This window comes from Spinacia oleracea, chromosome 6 (assembly GCF_020520425.1).
Source record: "Spinacia oleracea cultivar Varoflay chromosome 6, BTI_SOV_V1, whole genome shotgun sequence".
Taxonomy (NCBI): Eukaryota; Viridiplantae; Streptophyta; class Magnoliopsida; order Caryophyllales; family Amaranthaceae; genus Spinacia; species Spinacia oleracea.
The window spans coordinates 55,433,402-55,445,089 of NC_079492.1; the positions used below are offsets into that span (position 1 = coordinate 55,433,402).

Here is an 11,688-nt window from a genome sequence, read left to right on the forward strand (position 1 = left end):
TTAGTGGAAAGTACTACTCTTATTGGAGGAACAGGATGGAGATTTTCATCAAGGCTGAAAACTACCAAGTTTGGAGAGTCATTGAAGTAGGAGACTTCCAAGTCACCAAACTGAACACCTCTGGGGAAACTGTTCCTAAACCCATAGCAGAATTTGACAAAGCAGACTACGAGAAACTTGAGCTTAATGCCATGGCTGTAAAGATTCTTCACTGTGGACTTGGTCCAAACGAGCATAATCGAGTAATGGGCTGCAAAAATGAAAAACAAATTTGGGATCTGCTCCAAGTCACCCACGAAGGAACAAACGAAGTCAAAAGATTAAAAATTGACCTTTTGATGCACCAATATGAATTGTTCTCAATGAAGACGTCGGAATCAATTCAGGACATGATAAATCGGTTCACAAACATCATCAATGAACTGAATTCTCTGGGAAAAATTATAACTCCTGAGGAACAAGTAAGAAAGGTACTGAGGAGTCTTCCTCGGGATCCTTGGATGGCCAAAGTTACTGCCCTACAGGAAACTAAGGACTTTACAAAATTCAACCTGGAACAACTGGCTGGATCTCTCTTAACCCATGAGCTGCAATTAAATGCCAGACCCTCAGAGAACCCAATGAATAAAGCACTGGCTCTAAAGACTGAAAATGATGAAACTCAGAAGAAGATGAGGAAACTGCTTTATTTGCTAGAAGGTTCAGAAGGATGTTTAGGAACTACAAAGAAGGAGATCATCGAGGCAAACCAAATCGGAAATTCTCCAAAACTGATAATGGATGTCACAAGTGTGGGAACTTGGAACATCGCATTAGGGATTGTCCTCTCTGGGAACAAGAAAAAGGAAAAGGAAAGGAAGCGCACAAAGAAAGATTCAGAGACAACAAGAACTCCTTCTCAAAAACTGATGTAAGGAAAGTTATGATTGCTGCATGGGGTGACTCTTCCTCAGATGAGGAACAGGAACAACCAAATGAAGAAATCGCTCACCTGTGCCTTGTAGCTGATCACGAAGAAGATGGTTCAGATTCAGAGTCAGACAAATTTCAGGCAAGTCTTTTTCAAATTAAAAACAAACTTGACTCCCTGTCTAAACTAGAACTATTCGACTTGCTCTCTTGTCTCACTAGTGATTATGAGGATCTCTTAAAAGAAAAATTAGATTCTGAAAAAGAACATCAGTCCACTGTTAAGAAACTCTCTGAAGAATTAGAATGGACCAAAACCACCAACATAGACATTAACAACCGTTTCTTCAGCCTTTTTGATCAGAACCTTCAAATAAAAGAAACGTGTGAGGCCTTGCGAAATGAGAACTCCTGGCTAAAACAAGAACTGATTGATCTAGAAATTGCCAAGACTAAAACTCTCTATAAAAAGGAACTAGAAAAGACTCAACTAGAACTAGTCAAGGTCCACCAAGAAAAGACCTACCTAGAAGTAGAATTAGCTAAAAAGACTAAACACATAATAGAAGGAACACCAAAATGGATAGAAGAAGCCAGGACCAAACGCACAGAAGGATTGGGTTTTAACTACAAAAAACGTCACCATAGAAAGACCAGAGTCGATCTCTACAGTGACATCGTTTGCACCTTTTGTGGACTAATTGGCCACTATAGAGTCAACTGTCCTAAGAACCAAAAGTATCTGGAAAGGAACATAAATTTTACCAAGACTAAATGGGTAAAGAAAAGTGATTTAATTCCAAGTAAGGAACCCAAGCTAAGCTGGGTTCCTAAAAACTCTAACTAAGATTATCATGCAGGTCGAAGTGAGGGGGAACAACACATGGTACCTAGACAGCGGTTGTTCCAAGCACATGACAGGAGATAGGAACAAATTTCTCTCACTCAACCTATGAAGGTGGAACTGTGACTTTTGGCGACAATAAGAAAGGTAACATCATTGGTATTGGCAAAGTCGGTAAGTCAAAGTCTCACTCCATCGATAATGTATTTCTAGTTGAAGGTCTAGGACACAGTCTATTAAGTATTTCTCAATTCTGTGACAAAGGAAATTATGCAAAATTTTTCTCGGATAAGTGTCTAATTATAAACAGTAACACTGAGACAATGATCTTAGAGGGACAAAGAAGAGAGAGCACATATGTGGTCAATCTTAACTCTGTTCCTCACTCCAATCTGACCTGTCTCAGCGTTATTGAAGATGATCCATTGTTATGGCACAAAAGATTTGGTCATGCTAGTCTTTTTCTAATGAACAAGTTGAATTCAAAAGATCTAGTCACAGGTCTTCCAAATACAAAGTTTGCAAAATTATCAGTCTACGATGCCTGCATCAAAGGTAAACAAGTGAGAACATCCTTTAAATCAAAAGGAGTAGTCAGCACAACTAGACCGCTGGAACTGATCCACATGGATTTATGTGGACCAATGAGAACTCAGAGCAGGAGTGGAAAGAAGTATGTGCTTGTAATTGTGGACGACTTCTCAAGATACACATGGGTGATTTTCCTAGCTAGCAAGGAAGAAACATTTGAAGAATTCCTGACCTTTGCCTCTAGGGTCCAAGGTCAAAGCAATCACAAATTGGTCCACATCAGATCAGATCATGGTACAGAATTCCAAAACAAGAAGTTCGATGACCTATGTAAAAATTCAGGAATAAATCATAATTTCTCAGCACCAAGAACACCTCAACAGAATGGGGTAGTAGAAAGAAAGAACCGAACTCTTGAAGACATGACAAGGACAATGCTGATTGCTAGTGGACTCCCCAAAAGTTTCTGGGCCGAAGCTCTAAACACTGCATGCTGTATACTTAATCGAGTACTAATTAGAGCCATCAAAAACAAAACCCCATATGAACTGTACAAAGGAAGGAAACCCTCAATAACGCATCTCAGAATCTTTGGCTACAAATGTTTCGTCCACAACAATGGAAAGGATCAACTGGGAAAATTTGATGCACAAAGTGATGAAGCCATATTCTTAGGATATGCCTCAAACAGCAAAGCATATCGAGTATTTAACAAAAGGACCATGTGCATGGAAGAAAGCATTCACATTATATTTGATGAAACTGACTCCCAAAACTTTGTTACAGGTACAGCCACTGATGGAAACTTTGAGCTAGGACTTACAAGAGAAATAGAAGACGAAGAGATAAGAAGGAATTCTCAACTAGAAGAACGAGCTCAGAATGAAGAAACACCTGAAGGTGGCGTAGTTGAAGAGGAACCGATACAAACCGAAGACCACACAGAACCAAATGAACAAGTGGAACAGCTTGCTGAAGAAGTCACTACACCATTCCAACCTAGACCTTGGAAACATCAAAGCTCACATCCACTTGACCAAATAATTAGTGACCTTGGACGAGGAACAACAACGAGATCACAGCTCAAAAATTTTTGTGCTTTCTATGCTTATTTATCCATGATAGAACCTAAAAATTATAAAGAGGCACTAACTGACTCTGATTGGATCACTGCCATGCAGGAGGAACTCAATGAATTCGAAAGGAATAAAGTATGGCACCTTGAGCCCACACCATTGAACAATCGAGTAATAGGTCTAAAGTGGGTCTTCCGAAATAAACAAGACGAACATGCAACAATCACCAGGAACAAAGCCAGATTGGTTGTCAAGGGGTATAATCAACAAGAAGGAATAGACTTTGAAGAGACTTTTGCTCCAGTTGCCATAATGGAAGCAATACGCATACTTATAGCATTTGCTTCATACATGGGGTTCAAACTCTATCAAATGGATGTAAAATGTGCGTTCCTAAACGGATATCTTAAAGAGGAAGTTTATGTGGAACAACCACCAGGATTTGAAGATCCAGAATACCCCTCACATGTATACAAGCTGGACAAGGCACTATACGGACTAAAACAAGCTCCAAGAGCCTGGTATGAACGTCTCTCTCATTTCCTATTAGACAATCAATTTAATCGAGGTAAGGTTGACAGAACCTTGTTTCTTAAATCAAGAAACACAGATATATTAATTGTTCAAATCTACGTTGATGATATCATATTTGGTGCTACTAATGAGGATCTTTGCAAGGAGTTTTCTGACTTAATGCAGCAAGAATTTCAAATGAGCATGATGGGAGAACTAAACTTCTTCCTAGGTCTCCAAATCAAGCAAACGGAACAAGGCATCATGATCCACCAACAGAAATACATCAAGGATCTCATCAAGAAATATGGAATGGAGTCAGCAAAAAGCAATCATACTCCAATGGGAACCACCACAAGGCTAGATGAGGATCAAGAAGGTAAAAGTGTAGATCAAACGAGGTATAGAGGTATGATTGGTTCCTTGCTTTATCTCACAGCCAGCAGACCAGACATTGCCTTTAGTGTTGGTGTCTGTGCTCGTTTTCAATCTAACCCTAAAGAATCTCATCTTACAGCAGTCAAAAGAATTCTAAGATACTTAAAAGGCACTGACGACTTATTTATGGTATCCTAACTATGATCACTTTGACCTTAAAGGATACACAAACGCTGATTATACAGGTGATTTGGTAAATAGGAAAAGCACATCGGGAATGGTCCAGTTCCTTGGAGCATGTGCCGTCTCTTGGGCATCGAAGAAACAAAACATTGTTGCACTATCCACAACAGAAGCCGAATACGTTGCTGCTGCTTCATGTTGTTCCCAAATTCTATGGATCAAGCAACAACTAAGGGACTTTGGCATGAGACTAAAGTGTGTTCCCATACTATGTGACAACACAAGTGCCATCTGTATATCCAAAGATCCAGTTCATCATTCAAGAGTCAAGCACATACATATTAGGCATCATTTTCTAAAAGACTATGTAGAAAAGGAACTGGTAAAACTCGAATTCTGTCCTATTGAAGATCAAGTAGCTGATATCTTGACAAAACCCTTGAATAGGGACAGACACGACAAACTGAGGTTAGAACTTGGTATGATTAAAATTAAGTGATACGTCGAGCCAATTTCTTTTCTCTAACCTTACTTGGATGATTTTAAACAAAAAAAGCACAAAAAAAAAACAAAAAAACAAAGTTAATTTTTTTTTTTTATGCTTTATTTTTCTCTGAATGGACTAACAAATACAATCTTGTTGCAAAACCCAGCTGTGCATTACCACAGTCACGTCTGTGCATTACTAAGGTAAATGCATTAATTACTAGACTTGTATTTATTTTGCATCTGTGTGGGAAAATCAAAAATGAATGGAAAGCATTTTTGGTTCAATGAATCATATGAACCCGGTGCATGCATGAACTTTCATTTTGTTCACTTACACACGCTTCCCACACACCAATTCCCAATTCTGAAACCCTTCATATTCCAATTATTCGCCTATAAAATTGAAGAGCATCAAATCAAACCTCTCACACTTCCCGGAATTTTGAATTTCAAACCCACATCCTTATCACCCCCTATTTATTCGTCAACCACCTCTCCTATATAATCATGACACTCTACCGCCTCACCTTTCCCAATTCCACAAACCCTCACTCTCCCTCAATTCCGATTATCACCGCCGTCCCTCTTCAAACTCTTCCACCACCATCCACTGATAACATGGCCCCAAAACCTCCAACTAAGCAACCTACTTCAAAATCTGCTGCTAAATTGACAACGAAGAGAAAGTTTTTGGTGAAGAAGGAGCAGCCAGCACCAGTTCAGGGGGAACTCCAACCACCAATGGAGAAGAAAGTCAAACCTGAACCTAGGTATCATTTCTTTCCTATTGATCGCATGCTTCATGGTTTAAGTGTCGATTTTGCTTGGTGTAGAGAGGTAGGGTTTGTCGAACTAATGGAATGTCTAGAGTCGCAGGGGTGGACGTATTTGTTTGAGGTCTATTCAAATACTTGTATGTTTCCAGAAGCAATGGGGGAGTTTTGTTCGAATTTTACCTATTCTGAAGGGGTTTGCGATTCACTTGTTAATGGAACAAAAATTAGGTTTAATGCTGCAAAATTGGGATCATGGTTTAAGGTTCCTATGCTGGGGGAAGAAGTCTATTATAAGGGGAAGGGACAAATTGAACTTGGGGGTACTACCATGAAGGAGGTTTATTCGTATTTTGGGGGACCAGGGAAGGTACCAAAAGCTCACAATCAGTCCTTACTTACACCATTTCAAAAAGTCTTGTTTAATGTCGTTCATAGAGGTCTGGTTCCTCGTGCTGATAAAAGGGCCTTGGCTAGCAGACTCGACCTCATTTACATCTACCTGCTTGAAAACCAACACCAAATCAATTTCCCTGCTGTTTTCATTGCCCACCTTACCCACTGCATTTCCCAAAATAATTTCATTGGTTATGGGTCTCTTCTCACCTTCATCATGCGCAAAATGGGTGTTGATCTCACTTCTTACACCTCTGAGCCACTTTTCCAAGCCCATATCCTGTCTCGAGCCTGTCTAAATGGGATTAGTCTGAGGGTTATAGATGGTGTTGTCTGTGTGGGGAAAATGGGACCAGGTGACCAGGCTCAGCTCGAGGACGACGAAGGTGAAGAGATAGAAGAGGAGGACGATCTGTCTGAGGAAGAGGGAGAGACAGTGTTCCCCTGTACGGAAAAAGAAGGGATTTCTGAGGGTGGGATGGCTGATTTGAGACCTCGAGAAAGGTCCCCCCCTCAAGTTCCTGCAAAACCGCAATCAATCCATCATTCTCCTGCTTCTACTCTACCTACAAGGCGCAACCGCCGTACTGCCAGCTCCTCTAAGATTATACCTCCATCGGTCTACAAGGTTGATGACTCAGAATCAGATAAGGATGGGGAAACTCAGTCTGCAGCTCCTTCCCAAGATGGCATCCTTACAAAGGTAATGGATAGTTTCAATCAGTTGCAGCAGGACAATACAGCAATCCATGCATCACTCAAGTCACTATAGGAGCTTATGGTCCAGGTGCAGACGGATCAAGCTCAATTCTTCAATGATATGACTGAGCGCCTAGCTGATATGATCCAGGAGGTGGAGGTCCATACTGATGAAGCTGCTGAAGCCAGCCCTGCCTCTCCTCAAGCCCGATCCTGCCCAGACCCTGCTAAAAAAAAAAAAAAACCCCTTCCTGTTACATATAAACTATTTTTTTCGGTTTTTTTGTTGTGTGAAACTTTGGAACTTTGTGTTTTGTTTTGCTGCGCCGGGTTTATCATGGCTAATATTCATTAGTGCGCTTTTCCTACGTTCTGATGGTTCGATCACACTAACATGCAGGGTGCTTACTTGTCTTGTTTTCTATGCTTCTTTTGCCTAAATTTTGCTTGCAGGGGTGCAGCCAAACTCGTTGACCGACTTGAGCTGCAATAAGATTCACTGTTTGGAAGGGTAACATGATTCTGGTCCTTTCCTTCTTCAAAATCGTTTTTCAAATCCACCTTTTTGATCATTCCAAAGGGGGAAGATATTACTATTGGCAACTTGTTTCATTCTGATTTTACTCATACATGGTTCGATCAAAGTTTTAGGATGTCTGTTTCCATGTTCATTACATGTTTCGGAACTCACCATGTTTACTTTAAAAGAATGTTATGTTTTATTCAAGTTGAAAGGTTGTCATCATCAAAAAGGGGGAAATTGTTGGTCCCTGAGTTTTGATGATGACAAGCTTATTTGTGCTTACGTTTTACATTCTAGAAATGACAGGACTAGAGTGAAGTGGTTACTTTCAACTTATATTGATAAGGATGAAGAAGCCTCGAAGGAAGGAAAACAAGTCCAATAAATCCTTGAAGCAGCATCAAATGATATAACAAGTCAAGAAGCTTCAAGTGTGGATGCAAGGATTAAGCTTCTGTGAAGGCTTAAGAAGTATTTGATGAATACGCAAAGGTACAAGGCCAATGTATCAAACATACTGCTAAGTCTGCAAACATTGTTTTTAAAGAGTCGAGTTATCACCTAAGTTCTTAGGGTCGCAGAATAAACTAAGTTTTAATCCAAATGATTATCGATATTAAAGAAAGGTTTTAATATGTCTAAAATTAGTTAATCGTGATTAAAGATAATCTTTGGAAAAAGTCGAGGAGAAGTTCAAGTCTTTAGGTTTATAAAGATAGAAGTCAATTTGGTATCAAACACTCTAGAAGATTAAATCGTTTCTTAACAGAAACTTATCTTTAGGAGAGTCCTAATCTAGTTAGAAATTGGAAGTCTAGGTTTACTAGGGTAAATCACAGAATCTCTATAAATATACCTAAAGTTCTTCTCGTAAAACTTATCAGACTCATAAGCATTAAATCGGAGCTTTTAGGTATCGCCTTTAAAGTCTTTATTTTTAAGAGTCTGTTCCTGTTCCCAGATAGAGCAATATTGGTTGGTAGGTCTTGTGTCTTCGTATTCATCTTAGTTTTTATTTATTCCGTTTTTACATTAAGTCGAATTGATGTATGTTAAGCCTGAGTCAGGCTTACTAGCAAGCAAGAGTGAAAGATCTCAAGAGAGATATGTGAGTTGGAACAATTGAGGGATTGTTTCATTGGGAGAAAGGAACAACGAGGGGTTGTTCCTAGTTATCTGTAATCTGAGGTGATTTACAGATTGTGGCCCGAGTAGATTAGGCTTGTAAAGAAACTGAGTTGTTTTGCCTAATTAGTAGAAGTGTTTAAGTCCCCAAAGGGGCTGTGGTTTTTTCCTCTCTATTGGGCCTAGAGAGTTTTCCACGCTAAATCGTGCTTGCTCTATTTGCTGTGTCTGTTCCTTATTGTTTATTTCTTATAAAACTGCAAAAAAAAAAAAAATCAATTCACCCCCCCTCTTGTGGAACTCCACAAAACTAACACACGTGCAAAAACGCACTCTAATTTTGGTAGTTACATTTGAAGCAACAAGTACAAGATAGGTCGGCGTTGCACTAGAGTCGTAACTCGTAAACTATTATGCAATGTAAAGGCTAGTTTTAAAATTTTATTGTCTTTTTGTTTTCTTCTATTTCTTTACTCTTGTGTTTTTCTCAATTTCTCATGTTTTGAGCTTAAAAAAAGAAAAGAAAAACCTCATGTTTTATCTAGAATTATATTTATGACCTTAGGAACTTTGTTTGCTTATAATTTGGGTAAATGAGTTACTGTTAGCAAATACCACAATGCATGTACGTACTTCGTACTTCGTAGTGTATAATCCAATACAATTTTTATCGTTAAAAGAAATTTTAGTCATACAAATATTGTATTATAAAAATACTGTGCAAGTAATATGAAAAAAAAAAAAAAAAATCAAGCTAAGAGCCTATGACAGTAGCACTAGAGAAGTGTAGTGTATTAAAAAAAGTTTCCTAAAAAGTAAGACGCGCCGTTGCCGGGGATCGAACCCGGGTCACCCGCGTGACAGGCGGGAATACTTACCACTATACTACAACGACTTGGTTGCTACTCTTATTAATTGTGTTTTTATAAACTTTTTCTATATGATATTTGCGCCTGCCTTTCGAGACTTAGTTTTTTAATGTATTATTTTCATCGCATCTCCTTCAATTCTTGGCTCTGATCACGATGCATCCTCGAGGGAAAATCTTAATATTGTCGTCAATCCACCTTTACTTGAAAAATGAGATAAATGAGTTTCAGAAGATTCGAACCTGCGACCTCCGCTTTTAATATTAGAGTGTTATCCAATTGAATTATAATTTTTTATAAGTTATCTTTGCAAAATTGATATTAATATAGTACAGAAAAAAAATATTTTGTGGAAAAATTTCACACATAATTTCATTTAATATAATAATTAATTGTTATTCACATAATACTCCGCAGAGTATTGCCCAAGCCGAAATACTAATTAATTAGAAAAGGTTGTGTTGGGTGATTTGTGTCCAATTTGGTCACAAATCACTTAATGTTTAGGATCTTTCTATAATGTTATGGACTTATGGTCTTAATGAGACGATGTTTAAAGAGCTAGCATATCTTAATTAGCTTACACTTAATGATATGTGAAACGGTTTCTTGAAAAGAGAAGTTCATTTCCTTGGCTCATGTGTTTTACAGAAATACAGTGTACGTAGTTAAATGGCGAGGAATTCATTAGTAATGACAAATGGGAGGACTTTTAGAAGTCACATCCCAATTGGGGATATTTCAATTGTCTACGATCTAATCTAATCTAATCTAATCTTATATACATATATAAAGGAGGCATTTTTGTCGAAATATTAGAGCGCCACCTAGGATTACTAATGGTCTCGGCCAATTAAAAATAAGATTTCTAATTTATTTTTGAATTAAAAAAATTGAGTGCCACGTAGATAATTAATTAGATGACACCTGGATATATTTTAATGCAATCAAAAAAGTTATAGACTCACGTGTTGAAATCAAAAAAAAAAAAAAAAGACTTAGATCTAATGAATTAAGCCGTATAATCTATTAGATACAGGAAACTAAAAAAAAGACTTAGATCTAATGAAGTAGGCCGTATACTCCTATTCATTAACAAATTAATTAGTATTGCTTCCTACGTATACTCCTATTATAACACAATTTTCCTACGTAAACTCCTATTAGATATTAACAAATTAATTACTATTGCTTACCTACTTATAGTCCTATTATAACACAATAGTCAGATTGATAATCCTATTAGATAAATTTATAAAAATTGGAAGTTCTAATCATATTCAAATTTATAATTGATTAAGTCCTATAAATTGATCGTATTGTTCAATTCATTCGTGTTTCGCGCTTGATTGATGTGGTGAACTTTCGCAAACAAAATAGTTTAATTAGTTTGGACATGGTCCTCATCGACGAAGAGGTGTATAATTTTTCTAATATGTACTTTATGATTTTAAAATAAACTTCTTAATTAACTTATAATGCTATTATTTAACTGCAGGATGATTATATGCATGCCTCAATTAAAGCAAATTTTGTCCAACACTTTCGTCCAAAATTAATTGAGGGGAAAATCTACACAAACAGATATTTTTCGGTCCAACCTAATAAGGAACAATATTGTATTGTCGGCGACAACTAAATAATGATACAATTTTTTCAAAATGCCATTGGAAATATAGATAAGATACCAATGCATCGATTTGATTGTGTACAGTTACAACACTTGGATCAGTTTGTTAAAAACTATTCACTCATGATATGTATAATTCTGTTATTTATTCTGTAGTAAAGTTTATTTGAGTTATTGCGTAACAATTTTGCTAAATACTTTGTGTAGACACCTACTTTTGTCCCCATTCCCGAAAGGGAAGGTTCGATGATGAAAACATAAATCTCCACTTGACAACGCATCTCCTATAAAATAACGAATCTCAATCACCCTTCTCGTTTCACCTGAAACCTGTTATTTATAGAAACCGGCTATTTATGGAAACCTGCTAAAAATAGTAACTGTCGTAAAGGGTAGCTTCTAAAAGTGGCAAGTCATAAAAGATAGAAACCTGTCAGAATTAGGTGTTGCACTCCAACATAAATCCTAAATGAGATAGAAAACTGCGAGAATCCTATTCCTAATATGATTCGTAAATTAGAGTTACGTATTAATTAAAATCCTAACGAGCCTAGAGTTCGTAACGGGCCTAGACGCATTCCGTCATGAAATTGATACGCACCAAAAGACTCGATTAAGTCTCAAACACTACGGATTTCAGGAATTCGAATCTGACTAAGAAAACAGCCCAGACCCTATTTTCAACGTCTGGCTCTGGGCGCCGGAATTACCTGGGTACGTGTTTTTTCCTAATTCTTTGTGGATTAGAGC

At 37.7% G+C, this 11,688-nt stretch overlaps 1 non-coding gene across 1 annotated transcript; it reads right to left on the reverse strand.

The window, feature by feature from the left end:
• Nucleotides 1-9,262: 9,262 nt before the first annotated feature.
• TRNAD-GUC (transfer RNA aspartic acid (anticodon GUC)) lies at nucleotides 9,263-9,334 on the reverse strand. The gene has a single exon. It is a non-coding gene; the product is annotated as a tRNA-Asp (tRNA).
• Nucleotides 9,335-11,688: the final 2,354 nt, after the last annotated feature.